The sequence below is a fragment of the Phycodurus eques genome, chromosome 3 (assembly GCF_024500275.1).
Source record: "Phycodurus eques isolate BA_2022a chromosome 3, UOR_Pequ_1.1, whole genome shotgun sequence".
Classification (NCBI taxonomy): Eukaryota; Metazoa; Chordata; class Actinopteri; order Syngnathiformes; family Syngnathidae; genus Phycodurus; species Phycodurus eques.
In genome coordinates, this window is record NC_084527.1 from 17,699,420 (window position 1) to 17,716,141 (window position 16,722).

Sequence of the window (16,722 nt, forward strand, 5' to 3'; positions counted from 1 at the left end):
TGAAACCCTGACTCTGGGCTGTGTGCGATAGAGTAACCACGGTCAGTTCTGCTGTATGCTAGCAGAAACCGAGCAGAATATTACTTGCAACAACATTTATGCAATTGCAATTGCCTTGCTTTGGTCTATTTCTTCTGGGAGCCAAAAGAGATATTTTTCTCGTATGGCTCATCACCACCAAATTGAATAGAAACATCATTACTACTGGATGTTAAAAGTATAGTCATTTGAGAGTATTTTACGGTGTGGTATATAAATAGAATTTACAGCCATGTGTATGTCATATGTGCCCAAAATCATGGCTCCAGTGTTTAAACATGGCAGTGTAAATAAGACACACATGCAGGAAAATACAATTATACAAGAAAGAGAATGTTCCTGAAAATATATTGGGTAGAAATACTGAACAATGGGCCACCGTTGCAGAAAAGCATTGTTGTATGTGCTTCTCCTCCGTCCACGTGGTGACAGTACCTGTATCATTGTCGAGGACAAGAGACGGGAGCAAATTGCTGCTGTCACCTGATTCAGGTAAGTTAATGAACAGCACGTGCTGCTCAATACTTGGAATGAGTTGCAGCTGCCGGATGCGCACAATGTCATTGCCAGAGTCGGCCTGTTTCTCTCTTAAGCTGACACAGAGGTGGTGATGCATGCTTCGATCTCATGTCGTCGAGATTGTTGTGACGCCCTGCTCTCTGGTCTTCCAAAAGTCTACTAATAATCTGCATTTACTGCACAACTCTGTCGCACGTGTGCTGATGAGGACTATTGTATCGTTACACTCACGGTTAGTTTGTATGCATAGTATGCATTCGTATTGTTTTTTGTTTTCGTATTGTTTGTTTTTGTGTGGGGGAGGGAGGGGTGTGTCTTTTTACATTGTTCTATTGCTGTAATGTATCTTATTTGTTGTGAAGCACATTGTGTTGCATTTTTACATATAAAATGTGCCATACAAATAAGTTTGATTTGATTTGTCGTACCCTGAGATACAAGTTTAATTTATTTCGTGACCGCGCTCGTAACTCAAAACTCGTGTCTCTCAAATCATCTTTGCCCATTGAAATGAATGGAAATGTTATTAATCTGTTACAGCCTCCCAAATCAGAATTATTATTATTATTTTTAAGTGGAGAGGAGACATCGCAGGAAGAACAACTCTTCTTTTGTTGAAATGGTGATTTTTAATATAAGCCCATACCACACCGTCCAAAACACAAACTTGTTTGCGTTTAATGTTCCTCCACTAGACGGTAGGATTGTACAAGAGTTGCACTTTACATAAACCTTTAATCAATAGCAACGGTCTGTGATTGCACATGGCAGGCGTCACACGTCATCCTAGAAACGGTGTTGACAGGACGCAGCTAAAAAAATAAAATAAAAAATAAAAAAGTTGGGAGAACCCCTGTAACTAATGCGGTAGTGGTCAAATTCCAGTTTTGTAAACAAAATGTGCCCCAAAAAATATCTAAAAAATATATACAGTATGTGTGTAAAATGAGGCATTTAAACGCGCCCTGTTTGATCCAAAAATATTAGTCACTTGTGTTGCTATTTTTGTTTGTCAAATACACCTAAAATTTTTTTATTTTTAATGAATTGTGGAACGTTGCCTTTTGCTGCTTATTTAACGGTCCCCAGTGTCAGTTAAGTATGGCTTATCTTGAACTCTTGATCTTGAATATGGCTGTAATGTAACAAAATATCATTTTGCAGGCGCATCCAGCTAAAAGCGTGCTGCAGCGGGTTGCCAGCCAGTACGATGTACCATCTATTCCATCCCCGGGTCAGGCCTGTGGATACGAGGAGGACACCATCGGTGTGCTCCGCAAGCAGGACCCCACGCACAGAGACACCACCCTGGGCCCAGCCTACTACACCCCCTTGAATGTAAGTGTTACTTTCAATGTAATCCAACATGTCCCAATACTCAAATGCATGCACCGTTCCCCACACTATTGAGTTATCTCCAAATCTATTTCCATGCCTATACACTGTAAAAACGATAACGAGCACTTGTTGATCTCAATAAAGTTTTCAAAGTAAACTGACTCAGAAATCACGGTTTCGATTTACAATCTACAAAAACTTGTCTGCCCAACACATTTCTATCATTGTTGTCCTAACTAATATTTTCTAAACAGCACAACAACGATTCTAGACTTTTGAGTAGATTTTTTTTAATTAAATCAGCAACCTGTGAGAAACTCCACATCATGACTGAAGTGCGCATGCGCACACCGTCTGAACCAGTTTGAACTTGACCGAGCGGCGAACTCAACTCCGACTGAACCGGAGCCGGGTGACGATAGTCCGTCGACAACTTCTTAACTGAAACCCCCGAAGAAAACTTGACCAAACGTGGACAATTGGATGTGAACTGAATTGTTTCTACCATTACGGATTTTTGTCTGGTCTGGAGTTACATTCGAGCGTTTAAACATTTTCTGGACAGAAGCGGGAACGGACAACCATTTTGCCCTAGCAGGTAAGCTAACTAAGATATTTCCAGCCCTTCTCCTACTTCTATGCTAAGGTTTTATATAAAAAAGTAATGTTTGGTACGGTTTAATGTTAATCATGTTTGATATTTAGGTCATCACTAAATGGCAGTATCTCAGACTGGCTATTTTTATTTTTTACTGCACGTCTGCCGTAGTATAGCGTATTATCTTATTACCCGTTTTGAAATGGGTTGAGTGTTATCCTTGTGTGGAGATATGTTAACAATGACCAACAAACAAACTCCCATCCATGTAAGTTATTCAGGTGCAGGCAGGCGCCGTCATGCAGACTCATTCATTGGTCGGTGTATGGCAGACGTGCGTAAATTATATGACAGTGATGTAAATAAGGCTACTTTCAGACAGCAGCAGATTTCAGTCCCAATGTTAAGTTTAACATTTAACATTTCCCCCTCAGGCGGCGAGAGGTCGTGGAGTGCCAGCCTGTGGTATCTGAGGTCCAAGAGAGGTGACCTGCGCTGTTTTCTTTTGAGGAGGTAAGACTGTCCTAAATGGGACGGTGGACGACTGGTTAGCGCACCTGCCCCACAGTTCTGAGGACCGGGGTTCAAATCCCAACCCCGCCTGTGTGGAATTTGCATGTTCTCCCCGTGCCTGTGTGGGTTTTCTCAGGGTACTACAGTTTCCTCCCACATCCCAAGAACATGCGTGGTAGGTTGATTGAAGACTCTATATTGCCCGTAGGTGTGAATGTGAGTGTGAATGGTTGTTTGTTTTTAGGTGCCCTGCGACTGGCTGGCGACCAGTTCAGGTTGTACCCCGCCTCCTGCCCGATGATAGCTGGGATAAGATCCAGCGCTCCCTAGTGAGGATAAACTGTAGAGAAAATTGATGGTGTATTATACTAGATTGACTGTAATTATAGAATTACACTACACTGGAACATGATAAGATGCATTGGTATATTGATACTGGTTTTTGAGGGTATTTCCATTCCTGTGTAAAAGACGTATTCACGAGAGGTTTTTGAAGTAGGTTTTACTGTTCATAACATGGTCAGGCATTGAACATGGTGCAGACTGCACAAGACAGGTGCCCAGGAATTTTCTGTACTGAATAAATGGCAATTTTCGCTTGATTGTCTTGTTTAGATATCTGAAGAATTTCATCAGATCACGAGCAAAGACCTTCTGGGGACTTTCAATGCATCCCTTGACAAATTTGTGCCTGGCCTGCTGAAACTGTACAGGTCTAAGAAGGGAACTCTTGGTGAGAAGACGGAAGACCTTCTGGATAAACTTGATGAACAGGTGAGTAAAGTGCTTTTTTGCCTGACATTTTTAGGAGTATGAATATACTTTTCTCATAAGAGAAACAGAAAAAGATGTTTGCTCCAGCAATAACGGATTAATGGACATGTGTCAGTAAAAATGAATGTCAGCAGTCATTGCTTTATGCTCTTTTATTCATCATTTTAATTTGTAAACGCAAAGTAAAATTGTTAGCATCGTTGCAGTGTTTAAAATAAATAAATAAATATTTTTTTATTTTTTTAAGTTTTATATGTTGCTCGATGTGACCTGTGATTTATCTTCATTACTGTAAAAGAGTTCTGATTTTACATTGTGTATAAAGTACACGATGTTACCATACTAATTGAAATGCTTGTTTTCCACTGAATACTCTTTAGACATCCAACATTGTGTCTCACCGAAAGACAGCAGCACTGAGAGGCCTGCCCATTTTCCTCTGAGAAGATGTAACAAAGGTTTTCCTGAACTGCTTGGTAAGTACTGAAAAAGTAATGCAAGTGAAACTAATTCCCATGAGATGTTTTAAAGGATGAGTTCATCCAAAATTGAAATATACGCCTCCTGAGTGCTGTCCACATAGAGTAATTTTATGGTGAGGATTACAATTCTCTGTAACTCTTGCTCCCTTTTTTTCTGCTGAGAAGCAGCTCGGCATTTTTGGTGGGTGTTCAGTAGGAGAAAATACTTTTGTACAAAACCCATCACAAGGTTGGTGGGTGAAAGCTACTGTGTCATTAATAAAAGAAAAATATCAATTTTCTTTTTAAAACCTCCATGAGTCAAATGACCAGCATGGTACGGAAGTTTAAGTTCAAATCACTAGAAATGTATTTCGACTTTAGTTTTTCTTAGCTCTCAATAATGCATCTGTTATTTCTCCTCAGGACACTGATATTTTGGAACCAGTGCTGAACGGTGCATCTGTTGCCATCCTCACCATCCGACAAGATGACAATGCCGATGCATTTGTGCGAGACCAGGCAGTTGTGTTTGAAGAGGACATCGTGCTACATAACATTCCAGACCTCTCTACGGCCTTGGCATACATCTTTGGCCTTCTGTATGCCCTCAACATTGATTGTCCAAAGCAGATGAGGTATACCTTTGAAGCAATTCAGGCCATCTTTTTTTAACTCGGTTGTTCAAGAAAAACTCATGTATCTATGCAAAAAAAAAAAAAAAAAAAAATGTCACCTGTTTCAACTGGCATAGGGATGTAGGTGATTGAAAATTTTATTTTTATTAGATGAAATGTTCCCCTCCTGTTGTCCTTTGGTTCAGGAACAAGGAAGGAAGGATAAGGAGGGAGGGAGGAATGGAAGAGGAAAGCAGGGGAGGAAAGAAGGAAGGACAGAGGAAGAAAAAAGAGGGAGGGGGTGGGAAGGGATGGAAGTAGCGGAAGAATGAAGGCAGGAAAGAAAGAAGGGGGGGGGCAGTCAAAGCAGGATGGGTCATTTTGACCTGGTTGGACAATGTGAAGGTTAAGTGGATAAATCATTGTTAGATATGTTTTTAGTCAGAGGAATCTATGTTGTTGACAATATATGGTGAGATTCTGTCATGCAGTATTTTAAAAGCTTTGTCGAAGTGTTGCCCACTTCACATTAAGCGCAGAACTGGTGTTTTAACAGTGAGTTCCCTGTTCATTGATGGTGAAATTTCAAATAACTTTTAACTGCTCTAGTTCATTATAGTTATGCCCATGTAAGACTTCTGGGTATACAGCCAATCATTTGTGGCACTATGCTATGTACAAGTGGTTAAGTTCGGCTCAGGGTCTGTGCATGAGTTGCTATATGTAGCTGGACACTTTATTTTTATTTTTATTTTCTCCCCTCCCACATACTTTGTTTTTCTTTTGGTTTTGAACTTCACTGTTAACATCTGTGCTGTGGCGCTCAAAGCACCCAAAAGAAAAAGAAAACGTCAATATTTTCTTTTTTTTACAGAAATTGACCCGATTACCCATGACGTTCTGAAATGTACTTGAGGCACTGTTAAACAAAATAAATAAGATTTCAGATAACATTCAGTTGTGCTTTGTTTTTGTTTTTTCAAAATCTACTTATTGAGCATTTTTAAAATCTAATTACAGCAACATACATTTTCCTTTATTCATATAGGTACATTTTTAACTCACTGGAGTAAGAATTGTATGATTATTCAACAAGAATATCTGTGTTTGGTGAAGGGAGAAATACATGACATTGGAACCAGAATTTCTTCGTTAGCCTTACAAGATTATCCTAATTAGGTCAACAAAAAAATCCAAGTTGGCAGAACTTGTCGTAACTTGTAAACCTTAGTTAAGTCAACAACAGTAGGAAAAAGTTGAGAAGACTAAAAAATCTCTTGCATCAAGTTACCATGATATTTTATGTTTTGTCAAGGTTTTTTTTTTACAGTGTAATAAATGCAGCTCCACAAATGAAAATATGTTAAATATATATATTTAGCACTGAAAATAAACCAAAAGTAAAATAAGCTGAAATATTCTTTTTGAAAATAAGTCGACCTGTATTTAAAATAAACATTGTATCTGGTGTGCAAAAAAATACTCGAAAATTATTTATAGAAAATGCAATGTGGTGATTTTTTTTTATCAAATGAAATGAGTACAAAAAAAGGGAATGTTTTTTGTGCCTATTTACTGTGGCCGAGTCCTGAGGTACATCTAATGCATGCACCACTCCCCGCCCTATTGAGTTATCTCCAAACCCATTTCCATGCCTAATGAATGCAGTTCCACTTTGGAAGCCACAGTGCACCGATGCTCATCCATTTTACATGGACCCAACAAAGAAGGGGAGCCATTCATAATTATTTGTGCAGCCACATTATAATATTCACTTGAAACAACACGTGCGCAGACATGCACACGTGCACACACGCACACACACGTACCTGCGCGCAATGAAGTAATCTGCTAATGACCAGTGGGAGCCCACAGCGTCCTTGAGACTTGGTCCAAGTTGTGGCCACTAACCACCGCAGGCGTTCACAATGATGAAGCGTTCTCCGCGTCGCTTTAGAATACCTTCGTGTTTCCTCAAACAGTGGGAAGTAGACGCCGCGCCCCAATTATTTTCCGGGTGCGTCATATACTTTATGATGATGCCTCCCTTTTTCTAGACTAAAACAAAAAAAAACAAAAAACAGGGAAGTAACTGTAATTAACTAGCTCAGGTTAATAAACAGTATAGTTCACAAAAACTTGACTTGAGCTCTGTTGCTAACCATAACAACAGCACGTAAACAGCAGTGTGTAGCGTCGTAAGTTCCCTGTGCAGTATGAAAGAGGATCTCAATATGGACTGTGTATTTATTGAGGAATATCGTTCCAGTAGACTCTGACAAAGGTTGGCACGGTGGGCAACTAGTTAGCACAAATGCCTCACAGTTCTGAAGACCTGGGTTCAAATCCAGCCTCGCCTGTGTGGAGTTTGCATGTTCACCCCGTGCCTGTGTGGGTTTTCTCCAGGTACTCCGGTTTCTTCCCACATCCCAAAAACATGCATCGTAGGTTAATTGAAGACTCTAAATAGTCTGCACGTATGACTGCGAATGATTGTCTATGTGTGTTCTGTGATTGGCTGGCGACCAGTTCAGGGTGTACCCCACCTTTCGCCCAGAGTCAGCTGAGGTAGGCGCCAGCACGCCTGCGACCCTCGTGAGGATAAGCGATGGATAGACTGACAAAAATCCATGTTTCCATGAACTGCAAGATATACTGTATTGTATTTATTCCACAGCTTGCCTCACTTTTTAACAGTACATGTACAATGTACAATATATGTTTCTTTAAAATTTTCAACTGTTGCTCACAATTATTTCTCGAAAATACAGTAAAGTATATGCCTTTCCCCTGTCAATTATGCAACTTTATACTCATGATTATGATGTTAATCTTTTTTTTTTCTTTTCATTGTGGCCTTAGTACTTCTTCGTAGTCATATCGGTGACATCATTTAATATACGCTTATACAAAGAAAAGCCTTCACTCTAATAGACAACCTGCCTTGGTTATGGCTCTATTACCTCAGCGGGTGGAAAAAAATATTGAGCTGAGAGCCTTCAATGTTGGTGCTGTTGAAACAGGACAATAACAGAAAAACAAAATGAAAAACCACAGTCTGCTTGCTTAACCTTGCACTAAAACAAAAGATCATACTGTATGATGTTACAATTTCATAGATTACATTTTATAAGTGCAAAGTCATGTATTTTTCTAATAATAAATATTGGAACAGGTTTAACTTTTACCACTGTTGGACCTGACCATGGGTGGGTGGGAACTTTTATGACTCTAACCTGACAAAGACATTAAAAAGTATTTAAAAAAATAATATGCACCCTTTAATTGAAGAGGTTTCATGCATCCATCCATCCATTTTCTTCTAATTTACCAATTAACGGACATCAAAGGGAGCAGGATGAGCAGTGGCTTGTTTGCATGAGACATGGCCGACCCCAGGGTTGGGTTTCAAGTCTGTAGTTCTTGATCCTTGGGTTATTTCGAGGAAAGTATGTCACGGACATGGTAAGACACCTGGGAACTGTTTTCTGAGCAGTTTGGGGCTGAAAATCCCTCGTAAAACGCCCCACATCACAGGACGATTGCTCAGGATCATCTTTTGAGAGACAGACGATAATTGGGCTGACTTTGATCGCAAGGGAGGCAAAATGATCAAATTTGGCCGGATTTTTGTATGTGTGTAGATCGCTATAGCCACTCGCCTACAATTCTTTGCTCAAAATATGGAGGTGGGGGAATCAGTTTTTGCATGTGCATCATGGGAGAGAAAAAAACATTTAAATAATATATGTTGGACATTCTCTCTAGTATTAAAAAGTCTGTAATGCCACTATCTTTGTTTGTTGTTTTGCTTTTAAAAGCCCTGCTAGACATAAAAATGCAATTTGTGCGACGTCATTGGGGCGCGCATCCGCCTGCATGCCATGCTAAATAAACAGCTTTTTCTGTTTTAAAGTGCAACTACTTTTTTCTGAACAGCTTTTGTTTCCCTCACAGGATCGCGGGGGGATTGAACTCGCAATCTCACTGTATGCTTGATGTCAAGATTCTTTCTACAAGCTGCTGGAGCTTTCACATTTGAGTTGAATTGACCATGAGCATTTGAGTTCAATTGAAAGTTGAATTCAGTCTTATCCCATTTACTCCAATAATATCTGTTGGTGTTTGTTTACTCAATTACTGAGAGTACCAAACCTCATGTTGAGATGATAAAGAAAATTTCAGCTACCCAGTGGCACCACCTGTTATGTTTTTTATGGAGGAAAATGTACAGTATATCTTCAAAAAGTGGTGTTGATCTAGTGTGAGGGGATGCGTTTATATGTGTAAGTGTACGACTGCAATTAATTGACACAGCATCAATTACAGCGGAGGCCACTATTTGAGGAAAGCCCTCAACCATTCACAGACATTTCTGTGCCAGCAAAATCTTATTTTATTAATTTATTTAAAGTGTCTCAAGTCATTAACGTAATCAACTGCAGAGTACCAGGCATCTATATGAAGTAATTTTTTGAGGTGGTAAAGTTAATTTGAGCTACGTAGTGGCAGTGCTTTAATATTTTCTGATGGGAAAATTGCGGCTGCAACTATTTGAGGATAGAAGCAAAACAACTGCTAAATGCCAAAAAGCTTTTTTGGCAAAAACTCTGCGTGGGAGGAGTTCAATGAGGCCATGGAGAACGACTTCTGGACGGCTTCAATGAAATTCTGGTCCACCATCCGGCATCTCAAAAGGGGGAAGCAGTCCTGTGTATAGTGGGGATGGTTCGCTGCTGACCTCGACTCGGGACGTTGTGAGTCGGTGTGGAGAATACTTCGAAGACCTCCTCAATTCCACTGACACACCTTCCCAGGGGGAAGCAGAGTCTGCGGTCTCTGAGGCAGGCTCTCCTATCTCTGGGGTTGAGGTCACCGAGGTGGTTAAAAAGTTCCTCTGTGGAAAGGGCCCAGGGGTGGATAAGATTCGCCCGGAGTTCCTAAAGGCTCTGAATGTTGTTGGGCTGTCCTGGTTGACACCCCTCTGCAACATCGCGTGGACATCGGGGACAGTGCCTCTGGGGTGGTGGTCCCCCTTTTTAAGAAGGGTGACTGGAGGGTGTCTTCTGACTACAGGGGGATCACACTCCTCAGCCTCTATGGTAAGATCTATTCAGGGGTGCTGGAGAGGAGGGTCCGTCGGGAAGTCGAATCTCAGATTCAGGAGGAGCAGTGTGGTTTTCGTCCTGGCCGTGGAACAGTGGACCAGCTCTACACCCTCGTCAGGGTCCTCGAGGGAGTCCTGTGGGGGGGTGCTTCGGGAGTATGGCGTACCGAACCCCCTGGTACGGGCTGTTCGGTCCCTGTACGACCGGTGTCAGAGTTTGATCCGCATTGCCGGCAGTAAGTCGGACTCGTTTCGGGTGAGAGTTGGACTCCGCCAAGACTGCCCTTTGTCACCAATTCTGTTCATAACTTTTAGGGGCAGGCGTGGCATAGAGGGGGACTGGAGCGGTTCGCAGCAGTGTGTGAAGCGCCAGGGATGAAAATTGGGTCCTCAGTCGGAAAAGGGTGGAGTGCCCTCTCCAGGTCGGGGATGAGATCCTGGAGGAGTTCAAGTATATTTACCTTGGTAAAGCAGGAGCTAAGCCAAAAAGCGAAGCTCTCAATTTACCGGTCAATCTACGTTCCTACCATCATCAATGGTCACGAGCTGTGGGTTATGACAAAAAGAACAAGATCCCGGATACAAGCGGGCGAAATGAGTTTCCTCCGCAGGGTTTCCGGGCTCTCCCTTAGAGATAGTTCGGTCATCTGCGAGGGGCTCAGAGTAGAGCCGCAGCTCTTCCACATTGAGAGGAGCCAGATGAGGTGGCTCGGACATCTGATTAGGATGCCACCTGGACGTCTCCCTGGTGAGGTGTTCCTGGCACGTCCCACCGGGAGGAGACCCCAGGGACGACCCAGGACACGCTGGAAAGACTATGTCTCCCGGCTGGCCTGGGAACGCCTCAGGATCCCCCTGGAAGAGCTGAATTAAGTGGGTGGGGAAAGGGAAGTCTGGGCTTCCTTGCTAAAGCTCCTGCCCCTGTAACCTGACCTTGGATAAGCGGAAGAAAATGGATGGATGCATAGATGTTTATTTACTCTAGTGCAATAAGTACCAGGAATCTTTTTGAAGTGGAGGTAATTAACGCTACTCAGTGGCAAAGCCTGGTACTTTTTCTCGACAGGGTAAATGAGACGCCAAAGTGTGTGTGTGTGTGTGTGTGTGTGTGTGTTTGGGTGGGCGGGTGGGGGTATTTGTATCAGTGGACAACGCATGATTAAAACAAGACATCAATTAGAGTGGAGGCTGCTATTGAGAATAGATCTTAAAACCCTTTAACTATTTTAGTAGCAAATTTCGTGCTATGACAGCACTGAAGTCTTTACATAGGATCACAGGTAGTTTCGTACGCTGTTTATTTACTCAAATGCAGAGTACTAGCCATCTACAGTTGAAATTAGGTGTCTGTATGCAGAGGCGGTCCTGGACCGAATTGCGCCACTTGGCCGATTGTCAATTGGGGGGGGGGGCAGCCCCACAGAATGCTGCCCTGGGCTGCTGCCCATATCCCCCATATCAGAAACTGTCACTGTCTGTAAGAGAGGAAGTAATTAACACTAATCTCGTGGCATGGCGGGGTATTTTAAAAAGCGCCTATATATGTGAGAAGAAATGTCTATTTAATAAGTGGACAGGCCGACACTACATGCATGTGCTCAGTCAGCCACCATTTCCTCAAATCGTGGCTCAGGGCTTCTATTGCAAGTAAAGCGTTTCTTGGAAAGGAGCGATTTAATGCTATCCTGTGTCACCGCTGCCTGTTATTTTCTTCTTGATGGAGGAAAACAAGGGGTATTCATTGGTCTATGTGGATGACGTCTGAATAAAGGCACGGCATCAATTACAATAAAGGCCATTATTTAAGGAAATGTAACCCTCAACAATTCAGTAATTTTTGTGCTCTTTGGGGTGAAGTTTTAGTTAAAAGTGGTTTGTTAAAAAAATAGTTGTAAAGCTGGGGAAGAGGAGTGAAGGCTGTAAAATAAGATAAAGAATGTTAACATACTGTCTGACATTCGGCTCAACTTCACTTTTCATTCACCTTCACCTTGACGAGACAACAGGGATAAGACACAGAATGAGTGCATTCTATTTTTTTAACCATTCCTTCACCCATTCATCTTATCTCTTTCTCTTCGTTTCATTCTTTCTCCCTTACCACAGTCTTGTAACACCATTTCCCCCCCCCCCCCCCCCCTTTTTTTTTTTTGTCTACAGGCTGAGAAGACCAACAAGTACAAAGGTGTCCACTTTGGCAACATGACAGCCAGGAGAGGCCAGGTGACCAAGGAGGAAACTCCGGGGCCTGGCCACTACCACCCTGAGATGTGAGTACCACCTGTCACGCTACATTAGATAAATTTTTTTACATGCTTTTAATTTGTGTATCCTCCTTTCTCAAAAATACAAGACAGCGTTTTAGGAAACGCAATACGAAAATGTGAACATGTGAAAAGAGCAGAGGGGCAGGGCGGAGCTTCTTATTCCTCCATATCACCAACTGCTGCCCCAATAGGAGCACAAAAAGGCAAGTACATTTTTTAATGAATATTACATGACATCATTTGGAATGGGAGCGGTTACAGATAGTAGCGCACATGCATTACATACAAAATTAATTGGCTTGGATGAAGGTGCACATGAATCACTATGGCATTAGTGGAAATGAACACAAATATGACACTTCCAAAATATTTATTTTAATATTTAATGTAATTTCTGTGATTAATTTACTTAATATACATACATTTCCCGTCCCGCTTATCCTCACTAGGGTCGCAGGATTTACATAATCATTTAATCATACATGCAAATCAGTCGGCTTCGGCGGAATTTGCCGTTTTGAACTCAAAATAGGCCATTTACGTGAATCATGTAGATTCGATGAGTTTTTCCTGCAGGGGGGGGAGGGGTTGCTGTCGCTATCGTCATAGGCTGTTTCGTACTGCTTGAATGCTGGCAGCTAGATCTATTCCACACATCCACACAGACATGTAATTGTGAATATTACTCCGTGCCGGACTAATATGCGAGCGTATGGGCCTTAGGTTTCGCCTGTGCGCTCGAGACCTGCTTTGGATAAGTCCAAGGAGTTGACGAAAAAACACTTCCGCCGCTTCTGCTGTTAAGAAGTAACGGTACGTTTACTCAGTTACAATTATCTATATATCGCTCTCTCTTTTGATCAATTATTGCTTATTTATCAACTATTTCGTGCACGAGACTTCGACTTCCACATTGGGCGCCGTTTGCTCCAATCCAATTTTAGCATGAGTGACGTTTAAGTCTAGTTCACCAATCAAACACAAGAAAGTCACATGACCTCACACACCGTCTTCTATTGGGCTTCCCGGGTATTAGTATTACAACTAGATAAGCCAGCCCGGCTGATCGTTGTGCCTATGTGTCGGCCATGTTGGGAAGGTCGTCGTTACCGTGAAGGCAACGGCGTACAACTCGTGTTTACATTTAGACTAACGAAAACAACAGCGTTCATGTATTGTAGTATTCCTCTGGCACTTTCTGCCCAAACGTGGATATTTCAGCCCACTTATAACTTGAGAAAACACCCTGCAGAAAATTGCTGATGTTTTGTTGTAGTTTTGGTTGTGCATACACACGCACATACACAGCAACATCAGAATTCCGGCATTACCAGATAACTAGCAACCCTTTACTGCTCAGTGACTGTTTTCTTTTTTTGTCGATGTCTTTCTGTCTCCAAAGTGTTCTGTAAATTGACTGTCTGTTGTCGTACTAGAGCGGCTCCAACTATCGGAGACAAATTCCTTGTGTGTTTTTTGGACATACTTGGCAAATAAAGATGATTCTGATTTTAAGCTAAAGTATGCTTTTATAATTGCATTTGTAAAAAATAAAAAAAACATGTTATTCGAAATGTTTTATTTTTAAAGTGTATTGTTGTAGATGTTGTAGACTTCCCTCTCCCCAGCCACTTCATCCAGCTCTTCCGGGGGGATCCCGAGGCGTTCCCAGGCCAGCCGAAAGAAATAGTCTCTCCAGCGTGTCCTGGTTCGTCCCCGGGGTCTCCTCCCGGTGGGACGTGCCCGGAACACCTCACCAGGGAGACGTCCGGGAGGCATCCGAATCAGATGCCCCAGCCACCTCATCTGGCTCATCTCGATGTGGAGGAGCAGCGGCTCTACTCTGAGATCCTCCCGGATGACCGAGCTTCTCACCCTATCTCTAAGGGAGAGCCTGGACACCCTGCGGAGGAAACTCATTTTGGCCGCTTGTATCCGGGATCTTATTCTTCCAAAGGTGAGGGTAGGAACGTAGATCGACCAGAACATTGAGAGCTTCGCCTTTCGGCTTAGCTCCTTCTTTACCACAACGGACCGATACAAAGTCCGCATCACTGCAGACGCTGCACCGATCTGCCTGTCGATCTCCCGTTCCATTCTTACCTCACTCGTGAACAAGACCCCAAGACTCCTCCTCTTGGGGCAGGATCTCATCCCCGACCTGGAGAGGACACACCACCCTTTTTCTACTGAGGAACATGGTCTCAGATTTGGAGGTGCTGATTCTCATCCCAGCCGCTTCACACTCGGCTGCGAACTGCTCCAGTGAGAGTTGGAGATAACGGCTTGATGAAGCCAACAGAACCACATCATCTGCAAAAAGCAGAGATGGAATACTGACGCCACCAAACCGGAACCCCTCTACGCCTCGGCTGCGCCTTGAAATTCTGTCCATAAAAGTTATGAACAGAATCGGTGACAAAGGGCAGCATTGGCGGAGTCCAACCCTCACCGGGATCGAGTCCGGCTTACTGCCGGATATGCGGACCAAACTCTGACTCCGGTCGTACAGGGACCGAACAGCCCGTATCAGGGGATTCGGTAGCCCATACTCCCGAAGCACCCCCCACAGGACTCCCAGAGGGACAGGGTCAAACACCTTCTCCAAATCCACAAAACACATGTAGACTGGTTGGGCGAACTCCCATGCACCTTCGAGGACCCTGCCGAGGGTGTAGAGCTGGTCCACTGTTCCACGGCCAGGACAAAAACCACACTGCTCCTCCTGAATCTGAGATTTGACTTCCCGACGGACCCTCCTCTCCAGCACCCCTGTATAGACCTTACCAGGGAGGCTGGGGAGTGTGATCCCCCTGTAGTTGGGACACACCCTCCGGTCCCCCTTCTTAAAAAGGGGGAACACCACCCCAGTCTGCTAATCCAGAGGCACTGTCCCCGATGTCCACGCGATGTTGCAGAGGTGCGTCAACCAGGACAGCCCCGCAACATCCAGAGCCTTTAGGAACTCCGGGCGAAACTCATCCACCCCCGGGGCCTTGCCACCGAGGAGCTTTTTAACCACCTCAGTGACCTCAACCCCAAAGATAGGAGAGCCCGCCTCAGAGAACCCGGACTCTGCTTCCTCATGGGAAGGCGTGTCTGTGGAATTGAGGAGGTCTTCGACGTATTCTCCCCACCGACTCACAACGTCCCGAGTCGAGGTCAGCAGCGCCCCATCCCCACTATACACAGTGTTGGTGGTGCACTGCTTTCCTCTCCTGAGACACCGGATGGTGGGCCAGAATTTCCTCGAAGATGTCCGGAAGTCTTTTCCATGGACTCACCGAACTCCTCCCATACTTGAGTTTTTGCTTCAGCGACCACCAAAGCTACATCTCACTTGGCCAGCCAGTACCCATCAGCTGCCTCAGGAGTCCCACAGGCCAAAAAAGCCCGATAGGACTCCTTCTGCAGCTTGACGGCATCCCTCACCATTGGTGTCCACCAACGGGTTCGGGGATTGCCGCCACGACAGGCACCGACCACCTTACGGGCACAGCTCCGGTCGGCCGCCTCAGCAATGGAGGCGCAGAACATGGCCTACTCGGACTCGATGTCCCCCGCCTCTCCCAGAACATGAGCAAAGTTCTGTCGGAGGTGGGAGTTGAAACTCCTTCTGACAGGGGATTCTGCCAGACGTTCCCAGCAGACCCTCACAATATGTTTGGGCCTGCCATGTCGGCCGGCAACTTCCTCCACCATCGGAGCCAACTCACCACCAGGTGGTGATCAGTTGACAGCACCCCCCCTCTCTTCACCCGAGTGTCCAAGACATGCGGCCGCAAGTCCGATGACACGACCACAAAGTTGATCATCCAACTGCGACCTAGGGTGTCCTGGTGCCAAGTGCACATGTGGACATCCTTATGCTTGAACATGGTGTTTGTTATGGACAATCCGTGATGAGCACAGAAGTCCAATAACAGAACACCGCTCGGGTTCTGTTTGGGGGGGCCGTTCCTCCCAATCACGCCCTTCCAGGTCTCACTGTCATTGCCCACGTGAGCATTGAAGTCCCCCAGAAGAACGATGGAGTCCCCAGCGGGAGCGCTCTCCAGCACCCCCTCCAAGGACTCCAAAAAGGGTGGGTACTCTGAACTGCTGTTTGGTGCATTGGCACAAACAACAGTCAGGATTACTTCCCATGGGCTCACCACTCCCACAGGTGGTGAGCCCATGGGAAGTAATGTAATTATGTAATTAAAATGACAAATAATAAAATCTCAAATTTACAAAATGGCCAACATGACAAAAATAATTCGCACAAATCTACCATGGCCTTCCAGGATTTGTCATTTTTTAATCATTGTTGTAATCAATAAAATGAAAATGTCATTATTATATATTCATAATTTGTGCATCTTATTGAGGCATAAAATATGATTTTTTTCATTTTTTTTCATTGTAATAAATGGAAAGTCAAAATACCATGGCTAATATGACAAAGTAATGCAGACCAGTGAGGTTTCTTAGCAATTTATCATTACAG

General features: G+C 43.8%; 1 long non-coding RNA gene across 1 annotated transcript; it reads left to right on the forward strand.

The window, feature by feature from the left end:
- Window positions 1-2,261: 2,261 nt before the first annotated feature.
- LOC133400649 (uncharacterized) lies at window positions 2,262-5,800 on the forward strand. The gene is made up of 5 exons (XR_009768368.1): window positions 2,262-2,494; window positions 2,929-3,007; window positions 3,623-3,781; window positions 4,162-4,257; window positions 4,669-5,800. It is a non-coding gene; the product is annotated as an uncharacterized LOC133400649 (long non-coding RNA).
- Window positions 5,801-16,722: the final 10,922 nt, after the last annotated feature.